Genomic DNA, 16728 nt, shown 5'->3' on the forward strand with positions numbered 1-16728 from the left:
TATCCTAACATTACCACGGAGGCAGCTACAGCTACCTGCTTACCTGGATATCTATGATATTTTCGGAGGTCTCCGCCATTTTATATTAGGTACTTCACACTAATTGTTGATGAAAAATTGTTATTATTTATTTTATCACCTACTATTTACTCTAGCTGATATCAGGTTTTGAAATTTTAGTGATTGTGTCAGAAGAAAAACTACTGTTTTACGCAATGTACGTCAAATATTATCAGACTTTTCTAGTACAAAGTACGTTCAAATTTAATTTATGTTATTCCAAACATTCATGCATTTTCATGAATCAAATCAGTTGAACAAAACAATTCCAGTTGCTCAGATAATACCATAGTTTATAGAACGCAAACTTGAACCCTATTTTTCATTTCACTTTCAATAAAGACATGGTACATACATGAAATGTTTTCTACTCACAAGTGAACACTGGTAAATCAAACCTTTTGTTTGATGGGTAAATAAAAGTAGTGATGGTGATTCTGAACATTTGTGAGGTTCAATTTCAATGGAAAAGAGCCTTCTGTAAACAGAAAAGAGAGAGAAATGTAAAACTGCGTTTCACTTCAGAAACTTTCTCTTCCTTAGTATTCTGCCAAAACATCTGTACTCCTGTTTTATATTCGTAAGTATTGAATTATCATCAATGTCGTTCAGAAATCATGACGAAATTGTTAATTTGCAATAATTGAAATAGAATCTAGAGTACGGATGTAAAAAGTATCAAGTAACAGTTTGATTGGGATGTCATTCGATTTATTCTACATAGAGTCACAAAAGTAAGTTCATTCACATATTCAGATTACAATTCCAGTTACAAATAATTGTTATTAAAGTACATGTTAATGAAGGAGTCTCCCAACTGAATGAAAAAATCATCATGAAAGTCCATGAATGAACTATTGATTGATACATAAAATCACAAAATTCAGACGATAAGGAGCCAATGCAGAAAAAATGAGGAGGATGTTCAAATTTCGCGGGCTACGTACATTTGATTAGTGATTTTTAATTTTTTTATGTTGGTACTCTCGTCTCGAACATATATGGACTCAGGTCATTCTTGCTCCCCAAATATGAGTTGCAGCCCTCGTGGTTATGGTTCCCTTTCAGTGGAAGAGCTTCATGAGACCCTTCATCACTTGGAAGGATCGATTGCAGCTTAAGAAATGGTTCATATGCAGATTCTGTGAAACGTGTTTTAACTTACGAAACAGTAGAGGGTTGTCCTAAATATCTCGAGAAAAAAATTGGATTAGATAATTTAGGAAACACTTGTTACATGAATAGCATTTTACAAGTGTTGTTCATGACGAGGAATCTCGAGGACGAGGTTTTAATGATGAACGAGAACGTGAATGTTTTCTATTTATGCACCTAACTCAAACAATTGTTTATGCAGTTGCAGTTTCTCAAAAATGTATCATCTTTTTCTCCAACCGATTTCCTAGAATCTTTGAAGTCCATTAGATACCCGTTAGGACAACAAGAGGATTGTTTCGAATTCTTGGAATTCTTGTTGAATACTCTTCGTGAGCAAAACAATAGCAGAATCAATTCTCTTTACTGCTCTGGATTCAATGACTCAATTCAGTCTATCTCGTCTTGTGTTTGTAAATCTTTTGCTGGAACTAATCTATTCACCTAACTCAAACACCTGTTCATGCAGCTGCAGTTTCTTAAGAATATATCATCTTTCCCTCCAACCGATTTCCTGGAGTCTTTGAAGTCCACTAGAATATCGCTAGGACAACAAGAGGATTGTTCCGAATTCTTGGGGTTCTTGTTGAGCAAAACAATAGCAGAATCAATACTCCTGACCGCTCTGGATTGAATGATTCCGTACAGTCTATCTCGTCTTGTGGATGTAAATCTTTTGCTGAAAAAAATCCTCATTTGTTTACTTTGTAGTAAATGTTCAAGAGGTAGTAGAAACGTATGTGAATTTCTGAAACCTCAACTAGCGTTTCCTAATATGACTAATAACCAGTCCGTGCAGAGCTTATTCTTGAATCATATGGAAATGGAACTTTCAACGGGTGATGTGATCAACTGTATTGCCAAACATGCGCCAAACTAACTAACTATTCTAAGAAAACAAGTATCTATAGCTGAGGCACCAGTCAATCTAATAATAACGCCGATGATCTTCAAACATTACTCAACCTCTGACGGAAGCACCAAACTCTTACGAAGGTTCGAAATAGATGAACACTTCAATCTAGTAGACCACTTTTATAATCTTCACGCAGTCATTGTTCACTGTGGTTCTGGCGTTGAATATGGTCATTATTACGCCTTGGTCAAAGACGAAAAAGACTGGTTTAAGTTTGACGATAGTCGTGTCACTTAGTGTTCTGGCCATGTATTTAATTTATTGGAGCCTCTGGAGACACCCTACATTTTGTTTCATGAGAGAGATAACATTGGCAGATCAAGATCTTCAGATGATGTGGTGCTGCAGGTTTTTCTGGTTTTTCCTGCAGCTGAAAAAGCAAATGCGCCTCTGGAATCAAGGAAGTCGCCCCGGAGCGCCAATTAATTTTTGTTGTTGTTTTTTACTTTTATCACTTGTATTTTGGAAGTGTTATTCCTTATTGAACATACATTTATTTATATGTTTCCACTATTTAGCATGTTTACTTCAGGTGAATACATGCAAGTTAGAAGTGTTTTGTGTGTTTTGTGATTTCATGCTATCGAATGAAATGGGTAAAAGACTTCGCATCAAATTTTGTGAAGAAAATGTTGACAGTAGCATACGGTGATTGTACTGTGATTATAAAAATCTTTACATGTAGTACAAGCATTGTAACACATGTAAACATGTACCACATTGCTTTTGCATCACTATAACGTACCTACTCACTTATTATTGCATGTTCATAATTTTTTGGTCAAATACAACACCGTAATCATACCACAGCCACTATATTCACCAGATTTTGCCTCTTGCGACTTTTCGGTTCCCAAGATTGAAAAAACCCATGAAAGAATGGCATTTTGCGATGTTTGGTACAATTGTGTTATATCTGAGTAAGATTAATTTTAAGGGGGGGGGCAAAATAAAAATAGATTGATAATTTAATATATTCTGAAAAAAAATACTTTTTTTCAATAGATAGTGACGATCATACAAGGATTCAAAAAATATTTAAGGAAGTAGTACCTACTGCATAAATGAAGTTATAATAAAATATTCAACAAATATTTTTTGAAACTGCTCATTTTTATTTGTTCAATTATTGAAAAACAAATTTCCACACAGAAATTTTTAAAAAACATGTTTCATTTTGTGATGAAAATTGTTTTTGTTTCCGAAAAATATATTTGTTTTGTTCTCAACAATTTTCTGAAAACGAAAATGAAAAACTAAAATAATCATATCAATGTATTCATCGATGAGAAAAGAAACAAACATTTTCACAATATTTGGATGTTAATGAATGAATGAAAAATTTTTTGCAATCTTTCCAGCGGGACTCTAGAGTCTTCAAAGAAACGCTAAAGAGACCGAATTGATCGTCATGAGCGCCAGCCGAATCACTCGTTTTTTTACGTATTTTCACTGGTCACTTGAAACTAGCGTTACAGTTTCAGTCTTCGTCTGATAAAAAGTGGTATAGATATCGGGTGGGGAAATCAGGTGTTACTTTTTTCTTGTAAATCAACTTTCCATTGGGATACAGTTTGTTCTGCAAGTCGATGTAGTTTTTCTATTCTCGGTGTTGGTATTCGCACGCGTTGGTGGAAGAATTGTAAAATGGACTCTATGTTAATATTGATACAACCAATAATAAACGTTTTATGGTTATTACGATGATATTTTTACAAATGTAATGAACCGTAACAGTTTATCCACTATTAATCGCTTGGGTGTAGTTAGTTGGTGAAAACCCAGACTGATGTGTGTGTCATTACTGTCGGAATATGTCTCTAATTGCTCATACAGTCGAATGAACTTTTCCATTCCTGATGAGTTATCAAGGAAAGGAATTTCCATAATTCATTTTTTGTAACTGTCTCGAGGCATTTCACAAACAAACAAACATCTAAGTCACGTATATATTCACCTGCATCGCTGTCCGGTAGTCCGAGGGGTCACCGGTGTAGGTCCTCAGTTAGCAGTATGCAACGATGTGGTTGATTGTTTGCATATCATCTCCACAGACGCACCTGGGGGAAAGGTTTTTACCTCATTTTAAAAATGATTCAGGCCATCTCCCGCATTTGGTTCTAATTCTATTCAGGGTTGACCATATTTTGCGAAGTAGGTCGAATTCATGTGGTTGCTGGATATGCGAAGCATGCTATTGGCGTGAAGTTATCCACAGATTTCTGGCCACACATACTGACGTAGAGGAAAATAAAAATCTGTGGTTGGGATACGAAATTATAAGCACCCGTACTATTATCTGTGGCTGGAAATAACTATTCACTATAGGTTGAACGTGAAATTATTAGGACTATTTGGTGTAAAATTTTTTTATAAAATATTGAGTAGATTGACGCATTGATAATCGTTTTCTCATCAACAATACAGATTTAGGGAAAAATAAAATTGGAAACATTAGACTTACTTTCCAATACCCCATATAAAAATGATATCCGATGATGTGCGTCCATCAAAATCACACAACTTCCATAGTTTCTTGAGTAGATTAACTTGGTGATGACAGTTTTCTTGTCATCTGAACAGATTTCAAAAAAGAAATTGTTGAAACAATCAGAATAATTTTTTGAGATTCCTTGTATTCATGAAAATCACACAACTCCTATAGAATCTTGGGTATATCAATATAGTGACAACCATTTTCTTGTCACCCATACAGATTTCGAGAGAAAAATTGTTGCAACAATCAGACTCACTTTTTAAAACACCTTGTAGAATTGGAACCAGAAGATGTGCGTTCATGAAAATCACACAACTGTTATAGAATCTTGGGTAGATCAATACAGTGAAAACCGTTTCCTTATCACCCATACAGATTTCGAGAGAAAAAATGTTGCGAAAATCAGACTCACTTTTTAAAACACCTTGTAGAATTGTAACCAGAAGATGTGCGTTCACGAAAATTACACAACTGTTATAGAATCTTGGGTAGATCAATATAGTGGAAACCATTTCCTTGTCACCCATACAGATTTCGAGAGAAAAATTGTTGCAACAATCAGACTCACTTTTTAAAACACCTTGTAGAATTGTAACTAGAAGATGTGCGTTCATGAAAATTACAGAACTGTTATAGAATTTTGGATAGATTGATATAGTGAAAACTGTTTCCTTGTCACCCATACAGATTTCGAGAAAAAAATTGTTGCAACAATCAGACTCACTTTTTAAAATACCTTGTAGAATAGGAACCAGAAGATGTGCGTTCATGAAAATTACACAACTGTTATAGAATCTTGGGTAGATCAATATAGTGAAAATCGTTTCCTTGTCACCCATACAGATTTCGAGAGAAAAATTGTTGCAACAATCAGACTCACTTTTTAAAACACCTTGTAGAATTGGAACCAGAAGATATGCGTTCATGAAAATTACACAACTGTTATAGAATTCTGGGTAGATTGATATAGTGGAAACCATTTCCTTGTCACCCATACAGATTTCGAGAGAAAAATTGTTGCAACAATCAGACTCATTTTTTAAAACACCTTGTAGAATTGTAACCAGAAGATGTGCGTTCATGAAAATCACACAACTGTTATATAATTTTGGGTAGATTGATATAGTGAAAACCATTTCTTTGTCACCCATACAGATTTGGAGGGAAAAATTGTTGCAACAATCAGACTCACTTTTTAAAACACCTTGTAGAATCGGAACCAGAAGATGTGCGTTCATGAAAACTACACAACTGTTATAGAATATTGGATAGATCAATATAGTGAAAACTGTTTTCTTGTCACCCATACAGATTTCGAGAGAAAAATTGTTGCAACAATCAGACTCACTTTTTAAAACACCTTGTAGAATTGGAACCAGAAGATGTGCGTTCATGAAAATTACACAACTGTTATAGAATATTGAATAGATCAATATAGTGAAAACCGTTTTCTCGTCACCCATACAGATTTCGAGAGAAAAATTGTTGCAACAATCAGACTCATTTTTTAAAACACTTTGTAGAATTGGAACCAGAAGATGTGCGTTCATGAAAATTACACAACTGTTATAGAATTTTGGGTAGATTGATATAGTGAAAACCGTTTTCTCGTCACCCATACAGATTTCGAGAGAAAAATTGTTGCAACAATCAGACTCATTTTTTAAAACACCTTATAGAATTGGAACCAGAAGATGTGCGTTCATGAAAATTACACAACTGTTATAAAATTTTGGGAAGATAAACACAGTGGAAACCGTTTTCTGGTCACCTACACAGATTTCGAGAAAAAAATGTTTGCAACAATCAGACTCACTTTTTAAAACACCGTGTAGAATTGGAAAAATATGTTATGTGTTCATGAAAATCACACAACTCTTATAGAGTCTTGGGTAGATCGATATAGTGAAAACCGTTTTCTTGTCACCCATACAGATTTACAGACTCAAAATATGAGTCTGATGCAACAATTTTTCTCTCAAAATTTGTATGGGTGACAAGGAAACGGTTTCCACTATATCAATCTACCCAAAATTCTATAACAGTTGTGTAATTTTCATGAACGCACATCTTCTGGTTACAATTCTACAAGGTGTTTTGAAAAGTGAGTCTGATTGTTGCAACAATTTTTTTCTCGAAATCTGTATGGGTGACAAGAAAACAGTTTTCACTTCATCGATCTACCCAAGATTCTATAAGAGTTGTGTGATTTTCATGAATACAAGGAATCTCAAAAATGAGTCTGATTGTTTCAACAATTTCTTTTTCGAAATCTGTTTAGATGACAAGAAAACTGTCATCACCAAGTTAATATTCTCAAGAAACTATAGAAGTTGTGTGATTTTGATGGACGCACATAATCTGATATCATTTCTATATGGGTTATTGGAAAGTAAGTCTAATATTTACAATTTTATTATTCCCTAAATATGTATTGTTGATGAGAAAACAATTATCGACGCGTCAATCTAGTCAAGATTCTATAAAAAAGTTAAACACCAAATAGTCTCAATAATTCCACGTTCAACCTATAGTGAATAGGTATTTCCTGCCACAGATATTAGTACGGGTGCTAATAATTTCGTATCCCAACCACAGATTTTTATTTTCCTCTACGTCAGCATGTGTGGCCAGAAATCTGTGGATAACTTCACGCCAATAATCATGTTGTGGTAGGCTACTGGAGCATTAACCTTCCATTCTTCTCGCCAGCGAGCAGTTATATCATGCAGAGACTTTCCAGTTCTAAGATTGGGATGGCTGGAGCGGAGTCGGTCGGGGGCGAGGGTATCGGAGTGAATCGGTAGTTGAGTATTATTGATGATCTTCTTGAATTCCCTGACAAGAGCTTGCTCTCTATGGAGGTGAGGAGGGACTATGTGGCTAAGCGTAGGGAGCCAGAAAGTAGGTGTTAGTTTGATCATACATGAAATGAGCCGCATTGTGTGATTAAGCTGGACAGCAACCAGGCCAGTGTGAACGATACCGGGGCACAGTATTCATCTGCTGAATATATCAAACCCAGGGCTGAAAATCTCAATGTGGAGGCTGATGCTCCCCAAGTAGTGCCGCATAGTTTCTGGAGGATGTTATTACGCGTTTTGATCTTAGCTGCTGCTTTCGACAGATGTTCTTTCAAACTCAACGTTCTATCTAGTGTAACCCCTAGGTATTTAGGTTGTTTATTGTGTTCAAGTAGCATGCTTTCAAAGTAGAGTTGCAGTTCTCTTTTGGCTGATTTGTTGTTGAGGTGAAAACTAGAGGCTTCTCTGTTGGCAGCACTTGGTTTTAGTCTCCACTTGCGAAAGTAGATATTGCCCGATAGCCAGCAGGTCGTTTTTTAGGATATCCTCGATGACTTCAATATCTTCGTGTCTAGCAGCTAGTGTCCAGTCGTCAGCATATCCGAACTTCTTCGAACTCGTTTCAGGCATGTCAGCAATATATAAGCTGAACAATAGGGGGCAACTACTGATCCCTGTGGTAAGCCGTTGTTGAGCTTCTTCTGAGCACTCATGTTACTACCCAGGAGTACTCAGAAGTTTCTATTAGAGGTCTACTCTCTTCACGCATGAGCTTGAAAATGATGCCTGATCTCCAAACTGTATCGTACGCAGCCGTCAGATCTATAAAGACGGCTGCTGTCTTCAGATGATTCTGGAAGGCTGCTTCTATGAATGAGGTTGATGATAGGACTTGATCAGTGCAGTTTCTGTTAGGGCGGAAAACTGCCTGCTCAAAAATAATTCTATCCAATATCTTCTGACTAATTCTGTTGTACAAGAGCCTTTCTAGAAGCTTGTAGATCATGCTGAGTAGAACAATCGGGCGATAACTTTGTGGCATATTGTTTGGTTTGCCTGGTTTCAGTATGGCTATAATTTCTGATCGTTTAAGGAGATGAGGGATTCTGCCTGTTCGTTTCAAGTTAGTCAAAATCGAGTCCAAAGGAGTCGGTTACAAACAAACATACCAGTGAAACTAAATGAAGCCGGTTGAAATCAATAAGGAGGAATTTTTAGGAGAGATTCGTTCTTTGGGAGGAGAACTTTTTGGCTTTCTACTTCTCTATCGTTGAACAGAATTTTTTTTTGAAGGAAATCAAAACTACATCTCATTACGTTCTCCAAAACGATGCTGATGAGGTGTTGAGACAAGTGTCTTGTCCCATTGTTGATAATAGTGTTCCATGTGAGATACTCTTTTAGATATCACATTGTGTAGCGTTTCTATGACTGATATCTGTTTCAATTCCATATCGAATATGTTCAGCACGAACTGTATGAGAAAATAGTTCGATTTTCATATAATTCAATGTTCATATGGAAGTAGTTTCAAAGGGATTTGTATTCAAAGAAGCTTCCATATGATAATATCTTCATGAAAATTCTTCATTCCTTTTTTCTTCTCTATTTTGGAAGTATCTCCTATTTTTTCGTTCAACGATGGAGTAGTCAAAAAGAAGAAAGAAGTCAAAAAGTTTTTTTCTCATTCAACGGAACTGTTCTATGTCTCTTATGTACCCTTTTCGAGATATTCATATTCTTGGGTGTCCGGTGAAAAATTTGCACGTTCTGTTCAGTTATAAATCGGGCGAACCTTTTTTCCGGTTCATATAAAAATCTGAAATTGGTGATGATGTCTCGAAGATTAAACGTCTAATTCGAAATCTGTAAAATCAATCTTTCATAACTTCAAAAGAGGCAATATAAAAGTGTTGGTTTCTTCTTGGTTCTCCTTAAATGATTTCAGAAAAAAAATCTCGAATTGGCGAACCTAAGTTTACAAAATTTCAAAAGGTCATTCAAATAAGCTTTGAAATAGGAATATTTTCAATAATACAAACGACTCTGTTTTTCTTACGGTGTTCAATTTTCCCATGATTGCTCTCCTTACTGAGGACACGGTATATGATCAATAATTTAGTAAAACGTGCTCAAAAGTATTTTTATATCACTGTCATGAAAAATGTGGAAATCGGATATCTGAAGTGGCAGTACCTGAAGAAATAACCTGTTCTTCCACAGTGGCGTAGATTGATTTTTAGCATGAATGCGACGCCACTAACTAGTCTGGTTCACATGTACTCAATTTAGCTCTTTTTGGTGACATTTTTCAGCCCTGTCCAAAAATTACGACCAAGGTGTCATTCGATTCGTATTTTTGCCTAGAAAGTTTAAGGAAAGGTCCGAAAACGCGCCGATAAAAATTACAAAAGATATAAACAATTGAGAAAAAAAATGGGGCTTTAGTTTTTTCTTAATATCTCGGAAAATTTTCAGAATTTTGGAAATTTGAAAAAAGATTTAAAAAGATGAATGAATTTTAGTGAAAAAAGTCCTGACTGTATCTCAATTATTTATAATATTTACAGGGCCCTGAAAATAGAACCTAAAGCGGGTAGTCTGGCTTCCGCGCGCCTTTCGTCACTCTGACATAAAAATAAAAAAATTATATGAATATATTAAATGTAAATATCAATAAACAGTCAAAAATTTTTTATCCCAATTTCAACGTTAATTATAAATTTGTTAATTAATAACTTTTTCTGAATTGGAAGTTAATATAAAAATCCCTATAATTATTAAACTAAAATCCTGGCATTTTTTTTCCTTTGGTGAAGTTATCCTTAATAGGCAAAAAAATAGATTACCGTTGCCAAAATAAAAAATTGTTATTTTCTATTTTTTTATTAACAATTGAAAATTATAATTTAATAAAAAATACATCACAAATTTTTTTTTTCATTGTTCCGATGTCTCATGGCTGAAAAGTAATTAATAATATTTATTTTCAATTTTTTACAGCTATTGTTAATGAATTTATTATAAACAAATACATTGTTTATAAGCAATTCGAATTTTTTTTTTCATTATGTTAATTGAAAATGATCATGATTTTTAGAAAAAAATCGTTTCTTAAAAAAATTTCTCAGTTGCTAAAAATGCGTTTGTTAATTAACAATCGTATTTTTAAATCATAGATTCTATTGTTCTTTGAGGTTTGGAATAATTTTTTTTTAATGTATTCTATTTTTTATAAAACTTTTAAAATTGTGATACCTTGATACTTGTCTTTTTCATTCGCTCCTTCGCTTTTATAATTATATAATTATAATAACTTTTAAACTATTGCAGTTATGACAAATATGCTTCAAGTCTTTTCAGTACATTATGAATTTATTAATAATTCAAGCCTTTTACTAAAGTTGTAGTCCTATTATTTATTTAAGTATTGATCGTCATTTATAAGAAAAAGGAAATTTTCAAGTTTTCAGGAATTTACTAAATCAAAAACATACTGAAAGTTATTTTTTAAATTTATTAAATCATGTTTAGTACAGTTGAAAGTTTTTTTATAATTTTTATTATTTTTTTGTAATCTTTTAGATCGTGTTAGTGCGGTGGCTCATCATGGTTTCTTCTATATTTTCTTGTCGTGATGTTCCTTGAACCCCCTCTTCTTCGACTTCTTCAAGTATCGGTTCACAGTATTTTTGAACTCCTACTGGAAAATCTTGATAATCATTAAGGTCGTCTTCATTTCCATCGGGATTACTATCGATAGCATTTAATCGACCGAATGATATCAGTATCATCATTGTCATCATCAAGTGATGGCCTTGTACTGTTAGAACATGTTTCACCTTTACAATTTTTGCATAAAGATGACCAAGGAAGCCCAGCCCAGCAATTAACCAGCTTAAGTAAGTCGTCAGGCGCCAGTTTTTCCGTTGTTTTTATCGGCAGAAACATTGTTTCAGAATTGATCCAACCCCAATCTTCCGGATTGAAATTATAATTACCAACAACTACTAAAAGTGCAAATAATAAATTCCTTATAATTTATTGTTACATGACACGAAGTTTATGTTGAAAAGACTCAAAATTTTTCCTTTTTTCAATAAATAACGATCAATAATTAAATAAATAATAGGACTACAACTTTAGTAAAAGGCTCAAGTTGTTAATTAATTCATAATGAACAAAAAAGACTTGGAGCATATTCATCATAACTGCAATAGTTTGAAAGTTATTATAATTATAAAAGCGAAGGAGCGAATGGAAAAGACATATATCAAGGTATCACATTATTAAAAGATTTATAAAAAATAGAATAAATTAAAAAAAAACACGAAGTTAATTTTATTATAGAACAAACTATTGAAAAAATTTAAAAAAATAATTTGTTTATAACAATTTCTTTTAAATAAACAATTAAAAAAAGAATAAAAAAAAGTTTTCTCAAAACCTCAAAGAACAATAGAATTTATGATTTAAAAAAAAACGGTTCCTTAATTTTAATATTCAGTTGCAAAAAACGATTGTTAATCAACAGACGCATTTTCTAGCAACAAAGAAGTTTTTTTGAGAAACCATTTCTTTCCATCAACATAATGCAAACGAAAATTTTCTGAATTGCTTATAAACAATGTATTTGTTTATAATAAATTTATTAACAATAGCTGTAAAAAATAAAAAAAAAATTAATAATTAGTTTTTAGCCATGATACATTGAAACAATGGCAAATTAGAAAAAAAAATTGTAATGTATTTTTTATAAAATTATGATTTTCAATTGTCAATAAAAAATATAGAAAATAACAATTTTTTTATTTTGGCAACTGTAATCTATTTTTTTGCCTATTAAGCATAACTTCACCAAAGGAAAAAATGTTAGAGTTTCATTTTAATAATTATAGGGATTTTTATATCAACTTTCGATTCAGAAAAAGTTATTAATTAACAAATTTATAATTAACGTTAAAATTGGGATAAAAATTTCCTGACTACGGATTATTGTTTATTGATGTATCCCAACATCACATGAATTTTTTCATTCCTTAATATTCACATTTAATATGTTTAAATATTTTTTTTGTTTTTATGTCAGAGTGACGAAAGGCGCGCGGAAGCCAGACTACCCGCTTTTGGCTCTATTTTCAGGGCTCTGTAAAAATTATAAATAATCGAGATACAGTTTCGAGAGTCGGGATTTTTTTACGCAAATTCATTGATCTTTTCAAACCTTTTTTCAAATTTCCAAAATATTGAAAATTTTCCGAGATATTAAGAAAAAACTAAAGCCTCTTTTTTTTCACTTTATTGTTTATAACTTTTGTAATTTTTATCGGCGCGTTTTCGGACCTTTCCTCAAACTCTCTAGGCAAAAATACGAATCGAATGACACCTTGGTCGTAATTTTTGGACAGGGCTGAAAAATGTTACAAAAAAAGTACATGTGAACTAAACTAAATTTGATGAAAAGAAGGCCATTGCTACCCATAAGAAACGCTCGAAGTTCAACCAAAATCGGTAAAATAATTGGGAGCTAATGATAAAAGAAAAATATTTTTGGTAGAACTTTGACTTCCTATCACTCGGAAACGAAGTAAGTTCATGTGAACTTTGTTCATAAAATATCACAAGTAATCACCACCTGAAATTGATGACATCATTTGAGATGCAGTTGTATAATCATACTAGATAAAAGTGTGTGAACTTGATATTGTGTTTGAATGTGTCAAAATTTTTCTGAAAATCATTCAGATGAGTAGCTGCCAAACCAGACATTATACCTAAAAATTTCACTGAGTTTGGTCTTTTTTGGGGGCAATATCATTGTGAAACTAAAATAAATAAAAAATCGCCTAATATATTTGGTGTTCTGCCAGATCATTATAAATTCAAAAATAACCCTGTGTGTATACAACTTGGACAACATAGTGCTCAGATGATTTCGTCTCGATAAAATCGTGTTTTATACGGTTCTGAACTGAATACCGACCTCTAAAAATTACTTCAAACGGAGAGTGAAATCCGGAGAATTATTATTATTGAAAGTGACTTCTTGAGCCAGTTGCTATTCAAAATGATATCAATATAAAATTCTGACCCTCACTATTACTTCTATCAGTTTGTTTACAACTTATTGATATGAAGTCAAGATGAAGGTTGTTTCTCGTGAAATTGAAAATATTGAGCTATTTATATATTAGAGAACATAATTTGAAACGTATTCTGTTTTTAAAATAGCTACTGATGTTTTTAAACTGATAAACTTGATAATGTGTTGCAAATTGAACGAAATAATATTATCAACTAATAGTAATTTTCAATAATAATTTGATGACCAGTATACGGTTTGATTTTTGATTCACAGCATTTTCATTTTTCTTGAAACTTCAATTTTCTACTCAGCTGAAACTGATTAGCCTAACCTGCTGTTACAATTATGTCTATTGGATGAAGTTCACTCACATAACATTAAAAAATCTTTTTATATTTTGTTTCGGCGGAACTTCTTTTCCAGTCTGTAATTTCTCTGCATGATCTACACATCATTGTGAAGAGATTCTGTATCTGTAGATTAGAGAGGGTAGACCCACAGCCCTTAGGCCACATTGTATCTCCTCCTGAAGAACTGCTCTCCTACGTCATCGTACATACTGTCCTTTTCAGGAAGGTGGACAAGTCACTAGGAGAAATCTCCTTTATATTGGCAGGTGTAGGCCAATACTCGCCGAACACACTCACACTCTTTGGCCACATTGAGGTGTCTCACGGTGGCCTCCGCGAATGTTTTGGAAGGTTCCACGACATTACTGTCGTTGCGCGGCTTCTTCAACCTTCTTGGGGTTCCTTCCGAGGAGGTGCACAAGTGGGGGAGCTTTCCTGCAGGGGCAGCCGGTTCCTTGCCTTCATTCAAGGCGGAGCTCATAGCGCCTGCCACAGAAAGTGCCCTTGGTGTTATAGGTGGAGTGGGGGAGGAGAACGGTGCACTTATAGTTGTTGCCACTCCTGCGTCCTTTGCCCCTTTTCTCCTTTTGGCCTCGGCGCCGCAAAAGCGCTTACTCTTGTATTACATCACGAGGTGATCTGTTATGTCCAGCCTCATTCCAAGCGGTAGATTGAGGTCAGCACTTCTGTCTATCCTTGGGATTGGTTTTTGTTTTTGTTGTTTCTGTTTTTGTGTTTGTTTCATTCATGTGTGTTCTCAAGAGTAGCAAGGAAAGAGTTGAACACCTCTGGCAGATCCCCGCATTACCAGAGGTAGGCTGATTACAATGAGGTTTCACCCAGTTCTCCAAGGGGCTAGTTCGTAACCGCATATCACCCTGCGGCCATTCAGCTATCGGCACGATTCCTTACACCTCAGCTTGTTTAGGCTGATCCCCGATGGCATATTTTGCAAAGGCTTTTGGGTAGTTTTAGTTTCCCTCACCCTCCTTATTTCTGCTACTGACCAGGAGTCCGGTGACCCCGTCCGTAAGGCCACATTGGCCAGTCTCCTGGCCGTTCCCGTATCCGCCACCTGGGGACGCACCCGATAGATAGCCCAACCCACGAGTTGTGAGAGTCAATTGATTTATTTCTTGCTTTGAGAGTTTTCGCAATTTTTTGTATGAGTAATTTCGTCAGCATGAGAACTGAGTCCTCGGAAATTCGATGAAATTGAAAAAGGCCGTTTTTGTCTGGACCAGACTTCAATTTCCTGAAAATTGGACCCTGTTGTGATTATTTGGGCCGGTTGTAGAAGGTTATACTGAATCACACCAGCCACTGAACAACATACAATAACCATGGTCTATTTTGGCAAGTTTTTGCCTTCGTAAAGTGACCGGGTGGCTCATCGTAGTCCAACCGATGTCCTGAACATCTCCTGGTGTCGCAGAGGATTCACTTCTCATCACACGTGATGATCCGATTCAATAAAGGATCGTTTTGGTTGCGCAAAAGCGAAAAAGAACCGTCTTTAAAACGTGACATCTTCTGTCAATCGTTCAAATCGTAGGGCACTCACTTTTCGAACTTTTTGACCTAACCAATACGTTTTAATTTCTCAAAAACTACAAGAGAGCTGACGACTAGTTCTAGCGCCATTGCACACTTCATTTGTGATGGATCAGTCTCCATTAGGGTCCTCAAATCTTCGTCCTGGATTACTGCAGGTCGACCACTTCGTGGTTTAACCCATCAAGGACTGGTGTTGCCATACGGCAACAGAAATGAACAGTTTTCTGTTGCTCAAATTTCTATAGATTCTCATTAAAAACATAGATGGCGGTATTCACGCCAATAGTTTGTTGCAGTGTCAGTTGAAAGAATCGTGTGTTGTGTTTGTCTGTTCACTCCAGTGATATAAAAACACGATTTCGTGAGGGAATATCAAGAAGACTCCTCAAAAATGGATATCAAGTTTACGTAAGTACAAATACAAACAGATTGTTACAGTTTTCGAAAATAAATTCATTACGATAGCTTTAGGAATATATTATCAACGTAACGGCGGCAGAAATTACGGGAGTTTGCAAAAACTTTCGAAATCGTGAAGCTTTGGAACTCGATGTTGCCATGTGGCAACACGAGTCCTTTCGGTGGACTACTTTTCTACATTTTGCTTTATTTTTCTAGCGATGGGCTAACTCTCGAAGAAGCTCTTCAAATTGCGTATAATGATGATTTAGATGTCGACCAAATTTATATCGAGCCTCCGAATGAGGTTGCGATCACAGATGAGGATTCCGGTGGAGAGGATGAAGGCGGACTCGTTGATAATTTATCTCGGAATCAATTGGATGCTTCAGTTCAACTTGTTTCACATGGTGAAGATGATGAATTGGTCGAACCAGAAACGGAACATGTAGAAAAAGTTACTTATGAGGACATCGAATGGATCAAGGGCGATCTGGTAGAAAGTTCAGGAAATTATTGTCGTTCAGATCATGAATTTTTCAAAACTTCAACCCCAACAGAAATGTTCGAGTTATTCATTGACCATGACGTACTTTCTTTACTGGTATAAGAATCAAACAAGTACGCGCAATTTAAAAACTTGTCATTTCCTCAAATTACTTTGGATGAAATGAAATGTTTCATTGCTATTCTGATTTTATCGGGATATTGTCAATTACCAGAAAAAAAATTACTGGAAAACTGATGGTGATCTTGGTAACCAACTAGTGATGGGTGCAATAAGAAGAGACCGATTTTTAACAATTTGGCAGGATCTACACTGCGCAGATAATAATGCACTAGATCCAAATGACAAATTCTATAACCTGCGACCTCTAAGTGATCTACTGCGGAAACCTTTTTGA

The 16728-nt window shown here is 34.8% G+C and overlaps 1 protein-coding gene across 1 annotated transcript in view; it reads left to right on the top strand.

Moving 5' to 3' along the window:
• Window positions 1–317: 317 nt before the first annotated feature.
• The window catches only part of LOC111512414 (probable multidrug resistance-associated protein lethal(2)03659), a 75083-nt gene continuing 58672 nt past the window's right edge, over window positions 318–16728 (top strand). Inside the window, exon 1 of the mRNA XM_074174996.1 lies at window positions 318–640. The gene's annotated coding sequence lies outside the window, so the exon portion shown is untranslated. The remainder of the gene's footprint in view (window positions 641–16728) is intronic.

This window comes from Leptinotarsa decemlineata, unplaced genomic scaffold (genome assembly GCF_025532065.1).
Source record: "Leptinotarsa decemlineata unplaced genomic scaffold, Ldec_3_MD MMD2_tig00000882_RagTag_RagTag, whole genome shotgun sequence".
NCBI lineage: Eukaryota > Metazoa > Arthropoda > Insecta > Coleoptera > Chrysomelidae > Leptinotarsa > Leptinotarsa decemlineata.